The sequence below is a fragment of the Dicentrarchus labrax genome, unplaced genomic scaffold, assembly GCF_905237075.1.
Source record: "Dicentrarchus labrax unplaced genomic scaffold, dlabrax2021, whole genome shotgun sequence".
Taxonomy (NCBI): domain Eukaryota; kingdom Metazoa; phylum Chordata; class Actinopteri; family Moronidae; genus Dicentrarchus; species Dicentrarchus labrax.
The window spans coordinates 2,117,075-2,133,312 of NW_026136701.1; the positions used below are offsets into that span (position 1 = coordinate 2,117,075).

General features: G+C 40.0%; 1 pseudogene; it reads left to right on the forward strand.

Moving 5' to 3' along the window:
- Positions 1-325: 325 nt before the first annotated feature.
- On the forward strand, positions 326-5,209 carry LOC127368354 (uncharacterized; annotated as a pseudogene).
- The last annotated feature ends 11,029 nt before the right edge of the window (positions 5,210-16,238 follow it).

The window sequence follows — 16,238 nt, forward strand, 5'->3', positions numbered from 1 at the left end:
GCATTACTGCATCTAATCATCTGTGACTGCATCAACACACGCCTGGCAAGTGTGTGTATGTGTGTGTGCTCATCTTTACATATATGTGTAGGGTACTGTTTGTGTGTGCTGGATGTGAGTAATGATGACTGGGTGAAGACTTCTGGCTGTTGCCTCTGACAGGCCTTGGCAGACTGAAGAGTAATTGTGATCAGTCCTTCAGCATCTTTCAGTGGGGCATCAGGTGAGCACAGGATGCTTTAATAGACAGGATCAGATGAGAAGTAAGTGCAACAGCTGAGGCCCTCGCCTCAGACGCCCATGCAATCAAGACTGACAGGTGGCGATGGCTGTCATGGCGTCAGAAGGAGTGGGATGGAAATGTCTTGATTGGTCCGGCTGTGTGCCAGCGCAAACGCATGTTCTGCTAAGTCCTCTCATATCACAGTTGTCTAAAGTTCGGTCTTCATGTTGATTTGTGAAGACGTTCTCATGCAAGCACTTGCTGGATGGACACATCGATGTCTGTTCAGTTAGTGTCTGCAGCTGAATTCTGCTTTGCCGTCAGGAAGTAGCAGCTATCAAGGAATTACAATGAGAACATTGTCCTTTTCTTACTAGTGTGCCCGGAAGTTGGTGCAGCAGCTCTTGGGGGAATTCAAGTTTGCACTGCTCAGACCCGCATAAGGAAAGTAATATTATGCCCTTATTCACCAAACAGGTGTCAAACAACCACATTAGTCTAGTCAAGTCAACTGCCAATTGTAAAATTAAAAGCAACTATATCAAAACACAAAGTCTATAAACTGTTTGGTGCAGTTCAATCTCTGGGGCCTGTTTAATTTGATTTATTTAGGCTGGTACAAAAGCTATCAATTGAGCTCCGCTGGAGATCAAACAACCACAAACAACACTGTGTGATAGTTGTCTCTATGTTCTCATCTCACTGTCAAGGGAGCAATTTGTATAAATTATACAATAAGATCATCTGGTAACACATATGCATGTCAGCATGTGAGTATGGGGAAGAAATAAATACATTAAAAACACTTCTGTCAGGGACTGGAATTTGACTTTCCTACATGGATCTATGCAGTGGTGATGATACAGAATGACATCACTCAAACTGTCAAATGAATGAACTTCCTGTCAATCCACATGACTACATGTCTACTCTTGGATTGTTGGTAAATATCAAAACAATGTGAAAGGAGACCTGAGAGTAGGGCTGTAGCGATACACTAATCTCACGATACGATACGATACACGATATTCAGCTCACGATACGATATATATCACGATATTCAGCCAACGATATGATTCGATATGATTCGATACAATTTCTTGAAAGATTTTAAAAGGACAGAGTAATTTTGGTGACTTGTTGTGAGTGTTCCATTGACTTGGATTGAATTAATTGAACTAAAAACTGAAATATATATTCAATATATGGCTCTGACTGGACAGAGAGTCTACAGCTTGCAAATGCTGGACAAAATGAATCAAAGATGTGGTGAGAAAATTAGTTAAATTTATTTAAAATTTTATTTAAAGTGCAGTATTACAATGAACAATGGAGAGTTAAAAAGTGCAGCAAGTGGCCTGTTCTGAACAGATTCTTTGACAGCTTTTTTAGCTTGACAGCTTTCCTAATTCTTTTTAAACCCAAAGTGCTCCCACACATCTGCTTTTAAGCATGAAGGTGCTGGATTTATATTTGCCGCCATTCTCTTGAATTTCCTCGCTCTGACTGCATAAACAGGAAGAGGAAGACGTCGGCGTCTGTGTAAAGCAGTGATCCTCACTATTTTTTTCACAAGAGCCAGATTGGCAGAGCAAAATCAAGGGGAGAGCCACTTTTACGACAACATACCAAGTCACCTTTGCAAATGTGCATTTCTACATATAAACTGGACATCCCACAAAAAAAGAAACAACACAGCCAATAGATTTTCAATTAAGAACAAATAAGAATTTGTCTGTCCACTTCTCTTGAAATTTCCTGTGCTCATCTTGTCTGCCTCGTACCTTTTGTTTCTTACTGGGAACACTTGACGTTTGCCTGCTTGTCCCCTCTCCGGCCTCTTCATGTTGATTTTCGTTTGCTGCTTCTTCAGACTCTTTTTCCTCACTATTTGTTACAACGTTGTGTGTCTGTACGTCTGGTTTTTATGCTGGTTTCTGCCCTTTTTTTAACTTGGTAACTTGCTAGAAATGCTCTACAGCGACACTAGTGGGTGGCTGACCTAATCACTCTTCCTGCAAAGCGAACGGGGTAAATGGGCAGCGAGCAGAGTGCCAGGCGGAACACAGGGGATTTGAATGGGACTTAATGTATCGATACTCGCGGCTGAAAAAATCGATACTTTCTGGGGAAACAAAATATTGATATATATCGCAGGATCGATAAAATCGCTCAGCCTTACCTGAGAGATAGAATACAAATCAAGTCCAGCATGGCCAGGCTTTCTTTGCGAAAGTTGGCTCGACAAAACCTAAAATTCCAATGTTGTTTTTTGGGCAATCTTTGACATTTTATTTAGCTAATTAAAAGGTCCAGTGTGTAACATTTAGGATTATCTATTGGCAGAAATGGAATATAATATTCATAGTTGTGTTTTCATTAGTTTTCCATCGTTATGGCTTTGTTGCCTTAGAATGAGCTGTATTTATCTCAAGAGTTATACAGAGTACGCCATGTTGAACCACCATGTTTCTACAGTGACCCAGAATGGACAAACCAAACACTGGCTCTAGATAGGGGTGTGCGTACTTTCTGCATGTTTCATATTTAAAGGGGAGGGTGAAGCGAGGGACTTGCTACTTACAACTACACCGCTAAATGCCACTAAATCCTACACACTGGCCCTTGAAAGTTAATCCACATCCTCAGGCCAAGCAAAATCCAGAAATCTAAGTGGTCATGACATTCTTTTATGACTAATCAACATGTGAAGATATTAAGATAAGTATTTGGTTGGATGGCAAGATTTCTTTATTTTTGAAATAAAGCTTATTTTATCATGTTATCGGAAAAAGAGTAGGCGTTTTTAAGTGTTTTGGATTGTTGTGATGTTGTGTACATGCATGCTGCCTCTAGTACTAATGATTTGATAGACTGGTCGTTACTAATGTAATCTCCTGACACAGACCTCCAACAGTCTACAGCTTTGTTCCACCAAGTGGTGCTCTTAACAGGTTCCAAGGGTTTTCACTGAGCTAGGGACAAAAAGCTTTCTCTTACTTTGCTCCCTAATTTGCATAACTTATTACATCTAAATTATTTAGTCTGAACTCCATGTAACTGAGAAATGCTTTATGCCTTATTTAAGCCAGGTTTAGTCCTTTCCTTGTGTGTGTGATGTTTGTTTACCTGTCGATTGTGGGATTTTTTTGCTATTTAAATTGTAACTTTGTGCTGTCTTGTCCAGGTCTCTCTTGGAAAAGAGATTTCAATTTCAAGGGACTTCCTGGTTAAATATAGGTTAAATAAAAGAAAATAAATACTTTCCAATTATATTTGGACTAGTTGCAATGCTGATTTGGCATATATTTATATATGCGGGCTATATTTGATTATTACTAGTTAAAACTCAAATTCAGTTATCTTAACATTCTGACTAGTCATTACTAAATCCCAAGGAATAAAACGGTAGCTTGCAGTGAGGAGCCCACAGAGAAATTAAAAAGCTCCTGAAGAAGGGAAAAGCTGTGTACAAGTTCCGCTTCAAGATCTCAGAGTCCACCATTCCAACACTGTTGGAAGAGCCGGTCAAGAGCTTGGGGAAGCTCTTTGACTGCAGCTTGAAGGACACAGCTGCCATCCACAAAACCTGTGGTAACCTCGGAGCCTGGCTCACCAAGGTTGACAAGTCTGGGTTGCCTGGTCGTTTCAAGGCTTGGATCTACCAGCATGCCATTCTTCCTAGGATTCTGTGGCTGCTGCTACTGTATGATGTCACAATGTCAACTGTGGAAACTCTGGAGAAGAAGATCAACAGTTACTTGCGAAGGTGGCTCGGCTTGCCGAGGAGCCTAAGCAGTGCTGCCCTGTACGAGTCCACTAACGCCCTACAGCTCCCCTACAGCGGCCTCTCAGAAGAGTTTGTGGTGACACGGACAAGAGAGGTCATGCAGTACAGGGACTCCAGGGACCCCAAGGTGGCAACAGCTGGCATCAAAGTCCGCACAGGCAGGAAGTAGAGTGCTGCCAGAGAGCTACAGGCAACGGAGGCTCGGCTATGACAGAAGGCCCTTGTTGGGACAGTGGCAAGAGGGCGATCAGGTCAGCTAAAGGGAAGGAGCAACAACATCTCCTCCAGGTGGAAGTGCGCGCAGGTGTAGAGGAGGTGAGGGCCAGCAAGATGGTGGGACTGAGTCAGCAGGGAGCCTGGACAAGGTGGGAGAAGACGCTGCAGCGGAAGATCTCATGGCCAGATCTCTGACGGGCTGACAGCTACCGCATCAGATTCCTGGTCAAAACCGTCTACGACACCTTGCCAAGCCCAGCAAACCTTCACACCTGGGGCAAGATTGAGACACCTTCCTGCCCCCTGTGTGCTGGGAGAGGATCGCTTCAGCACCTCCTCAGCAGCTGTCCCAAAGCTTTGGCCGATGGCCACTATCGCTCGCGCTGCGCCCAGGTGCTCAAGGCAGTTGCAGAAGCAGTCACCACAGCTGGAGAGAAGCCCCGCTCGCGACCACAGACCAAGTCAGGCCGGCTGTCCACAGCCCCAGATTGGCAGCTAAGAGTGGACCTGGGAAAACAACTAAAGGTCCCCGAACACATCGCCCAGACAAGACTGCGCTCTGACTTGATCATCTACTCAGATGCTACCAAGCAGGTGATCATGTGGGAGCTGACTGTGCCATGGGAAGAGGAGGAGGCACACGAGAGGAAGCAGGCGAAATACCAAGATCTGGTGGAGGAGTGCAGAAGCCGGGGCTGGCGGGCTCACTGCGAACCTATCGAGGTGGGCTGCCAGGGGTTTGCTGGGCGTTCAACCTGCAAAGCTCTGTCAGGGCTAGGAGTGACCGGAGCTGTTAAAGAGGGGAGCCATACGTTCCATAACGGAAGCCGCAGAGAAAGCCACACGATGGCTTTGGATAAAGAGGGCGAGCCCATGGATTGGTACTGCTGGGATGCAATCCGGGACTTGATCAACCCCGGATGGGTCACCTGAGTGAGGGGGTCTGATGTTGAAAGACCCGAAACCCCCGATGACCACCGGAACATCACTGATGATGCATCCCAGCGCATCCTAGAGATGTATTTAAAAACCAAACGTTAAAACTCAAATTCAGATATGTTGAACGTTCTGATTAGTCATTACTTAATCCCAAGAAATAAAATGGTAGCTTGCAGTGAGGAGCCCACAGAGAAATTAAAAAGCTTGATCGGAACATCCCTGATAGTGCAACCATGCAGGTGTTTATATTATCTTAATGCCATAATTGGCTACATCACATTTCATTATGAAGCCTGTTACAGATATTTTGAGAGCTATTACCAGGAAGAAATACCACAGCTACACCTTTAAATAAATGCAATCTCAAATTTAACTGCAGGTAGCAACTCTGTTATTTTTCCACTGTGTCAGCGGGGATCAGCTGTTTTGTTTTTTTTAAACTGGAAGGCTGTTTTATAAAGTCCTAAAATTTATTCAATTAATAATTTAAGTCAAAATTACCTTCTCTGCATCAGCTGAATTAGGCGTGTGAGTTCCTGGCATCAGAAACACCCTCTGTCAGGCCCTTAGGACTGGACAGTGAACCATTGACACAGAAACTAATGTCCATCATTTTTTCACAAATCTACAGGTGCAGAAATAAGGGGATGCAAAGTCTGGACCAGCCAATCACATTCCAAAATTCTAATGTTCTTACAACAGGAAATGAACAGTGCCTTCCCAAATAACATACATCATCAAGTATAAATGATACCCTTTTGTACAAAACCTTCTAATGAACTGAGTATAAATGAGCCAAGGTCTGTATATAGTACACAGTTGCTGCGCTTCATGCAATTAGCATGAACACACTTTCTGCTTTCACACTATCCAATGAAATTTCATGGCAGCTAAAAACCAGGGACAACATAAGTATACGATCAAACAATAAAGCTGTCTATAATATATATATATATATATATATATACTTACAACAAGCTCTTAAAGCTCCAGTGTGTAACAATTAGGAGGATCTTTTGGCATAAATCTAATATAGTATTCATAGGTATGTTTCCATCAGTGTATAATCACCTGAAAATAAGAATTGTGGTGTTTTCGTTACCTTAGAATTTTTTATCTGCAGACACCACGGGTCTAAACAGTCAACATTCCGTCAACATTCAATGAACGTATAATAGGTGTTATTACTTCCATTGTAAAATACCATGTATATCCAACGGCTTACCATCACTGCACAAGCCAATGCAAGCTACTGTAAGTTAGTTAAGGCCCACCACATGCTTCTTGCACCAGCATAACATAAGTATGGCCATCGCATGGACCAGGCATGTACCTATCGAAATGTAACATTGTGGCTTGCGTGAGTACATACACAACAACTTTTGCGGACAGTGTGCACATCTGACGGATGGTAGTAGAGTAGTATTTAATGGCCTCATATTTAGTATTTTTTACATTCTAATATTTGAGCATTTCTAATGTTTTATGTTCATTAAGTCATCCAGCAGTAGTAAGAGTAGCAGTAGTTACAAGAGGGGGGGAGCATAGAGCTGTTGAGCTACATTAGGGGCATGAATGAATTAAGGAGAACATATGGTGCTATCCATTTGTCTCGTGAACTCGGAACCCGAGTTGTTCTGCCGCGAGAACGTGATGTCATTGCCTGGCTTGTACCACTTATAGCGTTCCATTTGTCTTTGGGCATTACGAGTCGGAAAGAAGTACAGCAGCTGTGTTGTCATTGTTTGTGGCTCATCTAAACAAGCTCAATGTGAAATAATGACATGTTTTTCTACAGAAACACTAACATTTCAAGTAATTCCGTTATTGCAAGTCTTACACTTCAATAATATTTTGCCATTTTCGCCTATTTCAGTTTCAACAAGTGCTGTGGCATTTGTCTCGAGCCACCAGGGGCAGTGGCAGGCTACTGTTATTGTTAGCTACATTAGCCTATTTAGCAAACCAGCTCGAAAACAAAACTTTACATTGTATTGCACGCACAACAACACCGTGCAATGCATAAACTGGTGATCGGACTAAAGCAGCACTGTAAACAAGTGTGTTAGAGCATTTAAAATTGACATTAAAATGACCAACGTAGTACAAATACAAAGAAAATACATCTCAATATGGGCGCTGCCATCTTTGTTTTGCGGGTCGTGCGTTCTTCCTCGTTTAGCTCGGTGTACTGTGAGGTACCCCGAGCTGGACGGCTGAAATTACGACCAAAAGGGGGAGTGTCTCGGTGAAATGTCACTAGATAGCTGCAAGATTTACACTTTCCAACTCGGGTTCCGAGTTCACGAGACAAATGGATAGCACCATAAATACAGTGTTGAAGGCAGGGCTCCATTCATTCCAATAACAGTTGCCCAGTTTTTTTGAAGCCAGAAAAAGTTCAACTCTGTGTTTGGGTACAAAATGACCTGGATCTTCCACACATACTTCTGCACCATGTGGTGCATAGAGCAAGCGCACCAGAGACTTCCGGGGTTGGTTGTATTACATTTTTGTTTTTTCCATAAAGCAAGGTGGCTATTTACATGACAACATGACTAGCTAGCATTCATTTCTGCTAACCAGACTGTTGTCTTCAGGGTAGTTGTACTGTCAGAGTAAGGTACAGTAATAGTTGAAATGTGTAGCTTTTAACTTACACACATTTCTAAAAACGTTGTGTTTACTGCTACTTGAAATTGAGCTTCTATGAATAACAGTATGTAAGTGTTGTTCCGGTAACAACTAGCTATTGTTAGTTCATGAGTTACAAGTGGTATTTTTGAGAAAACTACTAAATACAGCAATTTTTCATTGGACATGTAGTTCACAATTGGCTACATGTACCAACCAGTCAGAGCTGTGGGTTAAATTAGAAATGGGGAAGCCATCTTTCTGTGCCAGATCCAGAAACTTTGCAGCAAAGTTACTGAAATAACAACTGTTACATCTGCTTTTCTTTAATCAAACACTTTCTTCTAGCAACTGGTACCTACCACAGACTGAGTTCATGTTAACCGTTTTCTGTCTGGCAAACATGAACACATGAAACATGTCAGACTAAATAATGAAATGAAAAAGGTATTTCAGGGTAGGAACTTTGAAAAGTTTATATTTTAACAGAAAAGCACCATTTGTTGGCTTTCATTTTTAGGGTAGTCTAGCGCTTGTGCAAGATGCTGCCAGCTAGAAATATTTGGACAGGCAATGAAAGAAAACATACAAGATCACCCCATTTTTCACCAAAAAGAAGACAGCCTCGTACAAGTTGTAATTTGAGCCAAAAAACAACTATACCACTCAGAGACCAAAAAAACACCACTGTTGTTGGATTTCCTTTCTGTATGTTATAAAATGACCACTGTAACTGATTATTTTTTTGTTGCTGTATCCTGTTGGTTTCTGTTGGGAGAAAACCAATTTCCCCTTCAGGAATCAATAAGTTTCATCTTATATCCCCATGTTCAATTGGAGCCCTGGCAGTAAAAGTCTTCTCTGTTCAGTCTGTGAATCCTGTGATGCCAACATGGATGTTTTAGATATCTGTTTGTACTGTAGATTTAGCAATGACAATACGTCTTCCTCTTTATCTATCTTCATCTCAAATTTCTTACATGCTCGTAAGGAGATGTCACTGGCCTGTTACTCCTTATTTGTAGAGAATGAACTGGAATGAATGGGATGAACATGCTGCTGTAATAACAGGAGTGAGTGACGACATAACAGCTATACATTTTAAAATGCAATTAATTGAACTATTTTTATGTTATAACATTGTCCTACCTACCTGTCACCAGATATCCAGAACCCATTTATGTCAGAGGGTTAATAACATCATGCTACTTCCATCGTTTCTGAGAGAGACAAGAGTCATATTAGACCTTTTTACAGCAGCCATTTTGACATGAAATAGTCGGGTAAACACAAGTCCTACCAATAATACTACTTAAAGTTCTGTTCCATTCAGGTTAAACAGAGTCAGGGAACCTCAGGGGTTAGTATCACTGGTAACACCTGTGACTATTTCATGTCAAAATGGCTGCTGAGAAAAAGGTCTTTTCACATGGCCACTAAAAGCCAGTGATTCCCAATTTGTTTCCGTTGCTCCCATTTAGAAGCTGAAATATTTTACTAACCTGACTCTTGACAGCCTTTCCATCATCAGAGCTCTCTGTTTATTCATCACTCACCAAATACTCTAGTAACATCTAGTTTAATAAAGTCTCATCTGCTGGATTTTTGCACTGCTGCCCAGCCACCAGGCCTAAAGGCGTCTTTATAGGCAATTTAACATACAGCAACTGATGTTTTTTTCTGAGAACAGTGTCAGTCTGTAAACACATTTCAGAGAAATTACTCTTACTTGATGTAAATGAGTTGTTGCCATTGCTGTAGCAATATTAGCCTGGTTTCTAGAAATGTAGTTGTTGATAAATTGTTAAAGGAAAGAGTAGTAAAACTACAAAAATAAGACCCTGTTAACCCCTCCCCCATTCTTTTAAAAGGTGCTTTGAGGGGTGCTTAGTAAACAAGAAAATGTTTTGCCACCTTGGCACTAAATGTGTTTGAACAAAAAAGGCAGGAAGGAATAGACCAGACTTTGTCTGAATGACATCGTTCTGTCCATCCATTAGCATACAGTATATCCTCTGTGCGCCTCTTGGCACTAGAATCTCTGAAAGAATTACAAGAAGAATAAAGCAGGGTTTTTAATAATAATAAAGCATAGATTCTGCTAGCATCACACTTTATCAGAACTGGAGGGTTCATTACTTGAAGAAGACCAAAAGTCTGGAAAAGACGTTTTTGCTCTTCTCCAATCTGTCCTCAGTAAGAGTTTGACTACGTTATATGGTTCATTGAGCTGATTGATTGAAGTTCACCTGTGCTACATGGTGATAGACAGGTGGTTCATCCAATCAAGAATGGCAAGAATATTTTTTAAGGGTCTGCCCTTTTCAACAGTTTTCAATGAATACATCTGCACAGTCAGGTTAGAAGAGCTGAGGAGATGATTATGTTTTAGCATTTTCAATTTTGTTGTAGCCCTAAAGCGATTCTTACATTCTCCTGAAATATGTAATGATTACATACTAAATTAAAAAAAAACTTTTTATATTTTTCAACTAAAATGTGTCAAAGTCTCAAAAAAAGACAAAATAAAATTCTGGTCAAAGTTGGCTCTTTTGATACAACCTACATTGCCAATAATCAGCAGCAGCTAGTACTTAATATAGTTTTCCAAAGTCATGTTGAGTCAAGAGTTTTAAATAATAGATGTACTGTAGGCCTATTCAAAATAACTGTAACCAATGACACCAAATTCATTCATGTATTCTATGCCATGTTGAATATGATGCAGTTAATTTAGTTGTGCTTTTGTTGCCCGTACAATGAATAGATTAAGTCTTATCAGGATAATGTAATGTCTGATATATATATGATATCCTCATCAAATGAGCTGAGTTCTTTCGTGATATTTTCGGATTAAGTTTCTGTTAGTAAACCCTTTGAATGTCAATGTTATGGCTATGATACTGATTTTAGGACCTGAAGCATGCATTGTCCTTTTAGTGAATATCACACCAACATACATTGTTGAATGACCAAAACTGTTCTTTCAGCTCCATGTCCTTTACACACACTGCCATATGTTTCAATACCCATTCATGTAAAGCTATTTACAGAGCCAGTAAAACTTTATGAAGCATTCAACCATTTAGAACTTTAAATGTGTTGTTTGTTTGGTCAGCAGGCAGGCTGCATGGCTTTCACCAGGATGGCTTTGCACTCCTCACACCCACACTGGTTGTTTTTCATTTGAAGACAACTGTCTTGTTTTCCAAATGAATCTATTTTAGACCTAGACTGAGAAAGCCTGCCTCTGTCTTCAGTTCCCTCAGGAGAAGCACAGTTTATCCCTCTGTCAAAGATGATCTTAATGCCACTTAATGACTGATAGCAAGCTGTTTAAACGAAACTATGCACACTTAGTAACAGTGATTTCAATCATATTTAGCAATTATCAATACCAATAGCTGGCTTGACATTCCTAGTGGAGCCCAGTATTCATGGTAAATGATGCTTGACCCATCATCAGGCCCTGCAGTGAGTATCAGCCTGAACTTCCTGACTTACTTTTGAGCTGCCTTTAATTCCTAGAGCAAAGAGGCGATACTTCCACATTTACATTGTCTCCTGAGGCTAAACTGCCATGGCTGGACTCACTGGCTTGATAGGCGAGCCTGTTCTCATTCCTAGGTTTTCAAAAAATGTTGCATCTGTCACACCCCTCGGCATACAAGGCTGTCAGAAAGCCCTCTCAAACTTAGTTAATGTTCTGAAAAGTTTTCAGATTAACAGACCCCTAACCAAAACTACTTGGTTAGGAGTCAATTAATGTGTAAGTTAGATAAGTTATGTTAAATTAAAATAAATCATTGTTGACTTTTGGTTTCACATGAGACACATGGGTAAAAGTCCTATGTCTGTTTGACCATCCAGTAACCCCAACCTCTTCCTTATGCCGGCTTTCTTGCTCTTAATACTACGTCACCTGACATCCTAAAGGCTTTGTGTCAGCCCAATGCATCTTATACAGATGCTAAAGGATACCTTGTTTCTGGTATTCAATGACCTGGAAATGAGAACAGGCTGGATAGGCAGTTTCATCTTAATGACGTGCCCCTTCTGTAGTCCAGCCATAAGCCCCGCTTATAACACCACTACTCTATCTAACATATCAGAAAACTTTTCACACCATTCTCTGACCCAGTGCATCAATGAAGCATCCTTAAAACCGTAACCTCATCAAAGCAAAGAGCAGAACCCTCTGAAACAGGTTATATACACTTTTGTCTGCAATATCATCCGCTAACAACATGCTAACCAACACACTAGCCAGCATGCTGGTATCATCGGGAGTGTGCTGCCCACCACGCAACAGCCAAATAATCACCCTCAGCAAGCAACAAAGCATACACTCCTATCTCCTACCTCATCATGTTACTAGCATAGATAGATAGATAGATAGATAGATAGATAGATAGATAGATAGATAGATAGATATAGTAAATAGATCAATCGATTTATCCCTGGGGAAATTCAAGTACTTAAAAAAATATAAAATATAAATACTTATTGTCTTGTCTTCTATTGTCTTCATCCATCAGTTACCCCATAATAAAGAAGAGAGATAAAGACAGGCCCATGCCGTGTGTGTTTTCCCCTCAGTGCCTGTCTTTACCACAGTCTTGCCTTGGGTCTTTTGGACCTGGCTTCCCTAATTCCCCTGTTTACAACTTGCTCTGCCTTGGACTTGGCCCAAGGTCCTGAAGACCAGACTAGGTCTTGTGCTTCATCCTCTTCCTCTTAAAGTGTCTGTGCATATTAAATCCTAAATTCAATCTCATTCGTTTACGTTCTTTGTCTGTCTCTGAGGAACCCTTCCCTTCTTGCAGGCTCACTGTTAATTGATTCTTTATATTTAGTGAACACTGACATCAGTACTTTCATACTGACAAAAAGAATGAAGTGGTTGCTACATACTACTGCATGAAGGTATTCTTTTATGGTTACAGCAAATTCAAAAGTATGAACAAAAACAAGAATTGGTGTTAATCCTATGATTCAACAAGTAATAGTGACATGACATACCTGGACACTCTTCCTCTTCTTTTTTTGTGCAATAACTTAATCCACCACTTCAGTGCAATAATTTAATTTAATTTAACTGCTAATTTCTGCTAATGTCTTTTATCCACTGTACAATAACACAATGCCATATACAGTCCTATATATTTATCTATATTTATCCCATACAGTTCTGTAAATGTATTTATCTGTTTTTATCTTCCGTGAATTTTATGTTACTTTTATTATTATCTCTACTGTATATATTAAGCTAAGAGTTTATTGTTTTACTGTTTAATTGTCTACTTTCTATAGTTAGTTAAGAGTTTATTGTTTTTACTGTTTTATTGTTTACCTTCGATATTTAGCTAAGAGTTTATTGTTTATCATATACTGTATTTTTATACCTCTTTATTTTATTTAAGTGTTTTGTAAGCTGCTGGTAATTCAGTTTCCCCGTGGGGGTCATCCCAAAAGGATCAATAAAGAGAAGTGTAAGTCTAAGTCTGGTCTATAGTAATCTATTAAATAAATTATATTTATATGTAGTTAGGCACAGTATCTGGGAAAAAAGAGTATACATATATAGTGTGGTGTAAATGATTAATTCCAAGGTCCACTAAAACATTTAAGTGTAGAAAAAGTCCTGTTTGTCCTGTCTCATGCTTTGACTTTTCAATATCTATTACCATACCATAACCAAGTGCTTTGAATTACCTACACCATAATCATGCTTTATTTATTAGGAGCAGATATTGTAGGAAAACAGTTTCCACCAAGATACGCTCGGCCTGTTAGATTGGCTCAGGGTCCTGCATGTCAGAAAATGTGTGACACTCAACAGAGATGAGAAGGCTCCCTCTTTAACTACTTACATAATCAGCTGAAATGTATTGTGGTGCATTATTTTATTTAATGTGAAAATTCCTCACCCCTCAGGAATAGATAATGTTAATAACTTTCAGCCACATCTGAAAACTGCGTGTAGCTCTAGTGTATAGCTCTGCTCTGTCAACTGAATCAAACCCTCCAACAAGGTTGTGTTCGAGGTACAAACCATACTTCCAATGATAGGAACATAAAGGTAAAGGCAATACCAATGTGACATCTGATCGTAACATCTGATTAAGTACTGATGTAGCAACCAGCAATGTGACATAATACCCTGTCATTTCCCAGGGTGTAAGTCTAACATAATTGGCACTAAGAAACATACAGTATATGACATTCAACTAGTTTACCTTATGCCTCATCATACCCAGGCGTATCAGATTGAACTTATGTAGAAGCAGATGGATGTACAAAGGTTGCGTATCTAGCTATCAGTGCATGTACAGTGTAATTAAATGACTGAATTTCCTTGCACTGCTTATTTTGCACTCTTGGTTGTTGATCATTAGTAAACCTGAGTGCCAGCTTAGCGTTTGGGGAAAGCTTGCCATTGCATGTTACTAGGCTGGCAATGTATAATTATGCTATGATGATATATGTCAGGCGGAATAGGAATCACACTGTTCTGGGTGTAGGCAGAGTAATGCTGTGTGTCAGAGTTGAAATCTGAAACTCAAAGGCGACCGGTGAAATCGGTTTATTTTCTTCTGTCACAGCACATCCAGTTCCACGCACTGCTGAGGAGAAAATACCCTGAGCACATATCACTGGTCTGAGCTGTTTTTGAAATAAACCATCTTCACATTGCCCAAGTGCGTCAGGACCGAACACGCCCCGTCTCTCCTCCAAAGTCCTTGGAGACTCGTGCCGAGGGCACTTCATGACAGACACTCTCTGCCCGCCACGTTGCTCCTGTTTGCATCACTCTCCTGCTTTCCCACACTTGTCCCCGAAAAACTGAATTAAGTGAAAACGGTTAGGAGAAAAAGATATTATTTGGATATTGCCTCATATCAAAGGCCAGCGCCGATGCCTGGAGAGCGGCTGTATGCGGTGGCGGGGCGAGTGGGTGGAAGCACAAAAATGGCTTGGACAGACATGAAAGACCAGGACCACGTAGGCCTATTCTGTTGACCAAGTTGTTTGACTGTAGCTCTTTACAAATTATACAGCTATTATTTAACACCCCCTTAACAAATGAAAAGATTCCTCTGTAGAAGATATTATACTGTTTATAAAGCTAAACAACTCTGTAAATGCAGTACAGATGTATGAATTCTTTTTACAAAAAACATATTAGAAAAAAGCTGAGACTTTTAGATCTCAGATAATCTGTATTTTGTCGTCTCCCTAAAATGATTCTAGTGCGGAACACCTACGATGGGTCCCCAGCTGTTTGGATGTATAGAAACATGGAAGGCAATGCTTTCCCCCTGACAGCGAATGCATACAAAATTCAAACGCAGTGAAGAACAATTCAAGAACGAGAGTAGGTCCTTGAATCAAAAATATCATCTTCAAAACTCATGCATAACAACGAGGTTATTATGATGCCTGTCTTACCCATCAAGGTATTGTGAATTCAACATAATCCTTTTAATCCCCGCAGCAGGCCAGAACCTTGTTAATCTCAACACTGCGGGAAGAAATGTTCTTTGAATAAGCTAAATGTTTGGGCGACAAATACATGTGGGCTTCAAAACCTTTATTCTATATCTGCAGTGTAGTTATCAAACATGTGAGTGAGGTCATATTTACAGATGAAACTATACTGTAATGTTTGTGCATAACATGGACGTTGTAGAGGTTAAGCTGAAATAGTGCCACAGGACATAATTCAAGGTTCAAAGTTATTTTATTGTCTTTTACAATGCAAGGAATGGAATTAATGAAATTTATAGTTCCCTTCATGCTACTTTAAAAAAAAAAAAAAATTGATTGTTGAGTCAGTCTCATTTGTATGATGAATTGTTGAGGAAGACTAAAAGTATTTACTCTCCAACTACTGTCAAATATTTCAACTATGGCTTCCTGTTCATTTTAAAGTGAAAAACAAGAACAAACTCTAAGCATTTTCACCGCTATTGTTGCCTGTGAGCCAATTAATCAAATGATATACTCCCCCACAGAGACAATAATAGTTCACCCAGCCTAAGGCAGATAAGTAAACAAGCTCATGGTTATATGCAACCAGAGCAAAGTGTGTTTTTTGTGTATTATTACAACATTTCATTCCCGTGTTCCTGACAATAGTGACAATGATAATAATCAACCTATAAATCCATATGACGCTCTAATTCTTTGCAGATTTTAAGTTTGCATAGATTACATTACAACATCAACTCAATCATCATTTATGACCCATTAGAAGAGTGTGTATCTGCAGAGACTCTGCGGCCCTCTGCTAGTATTTTTTTATTTTGCTGTGTGTATGATGAGTATAAATGCTAGTATAAAAAGATAAATTGTTGACTGTTTCGTATACAGCTAAATCCGTATACTATGACAATTAGTGCGTAATCTGAGTGCAGTCTACAACCATGTTTA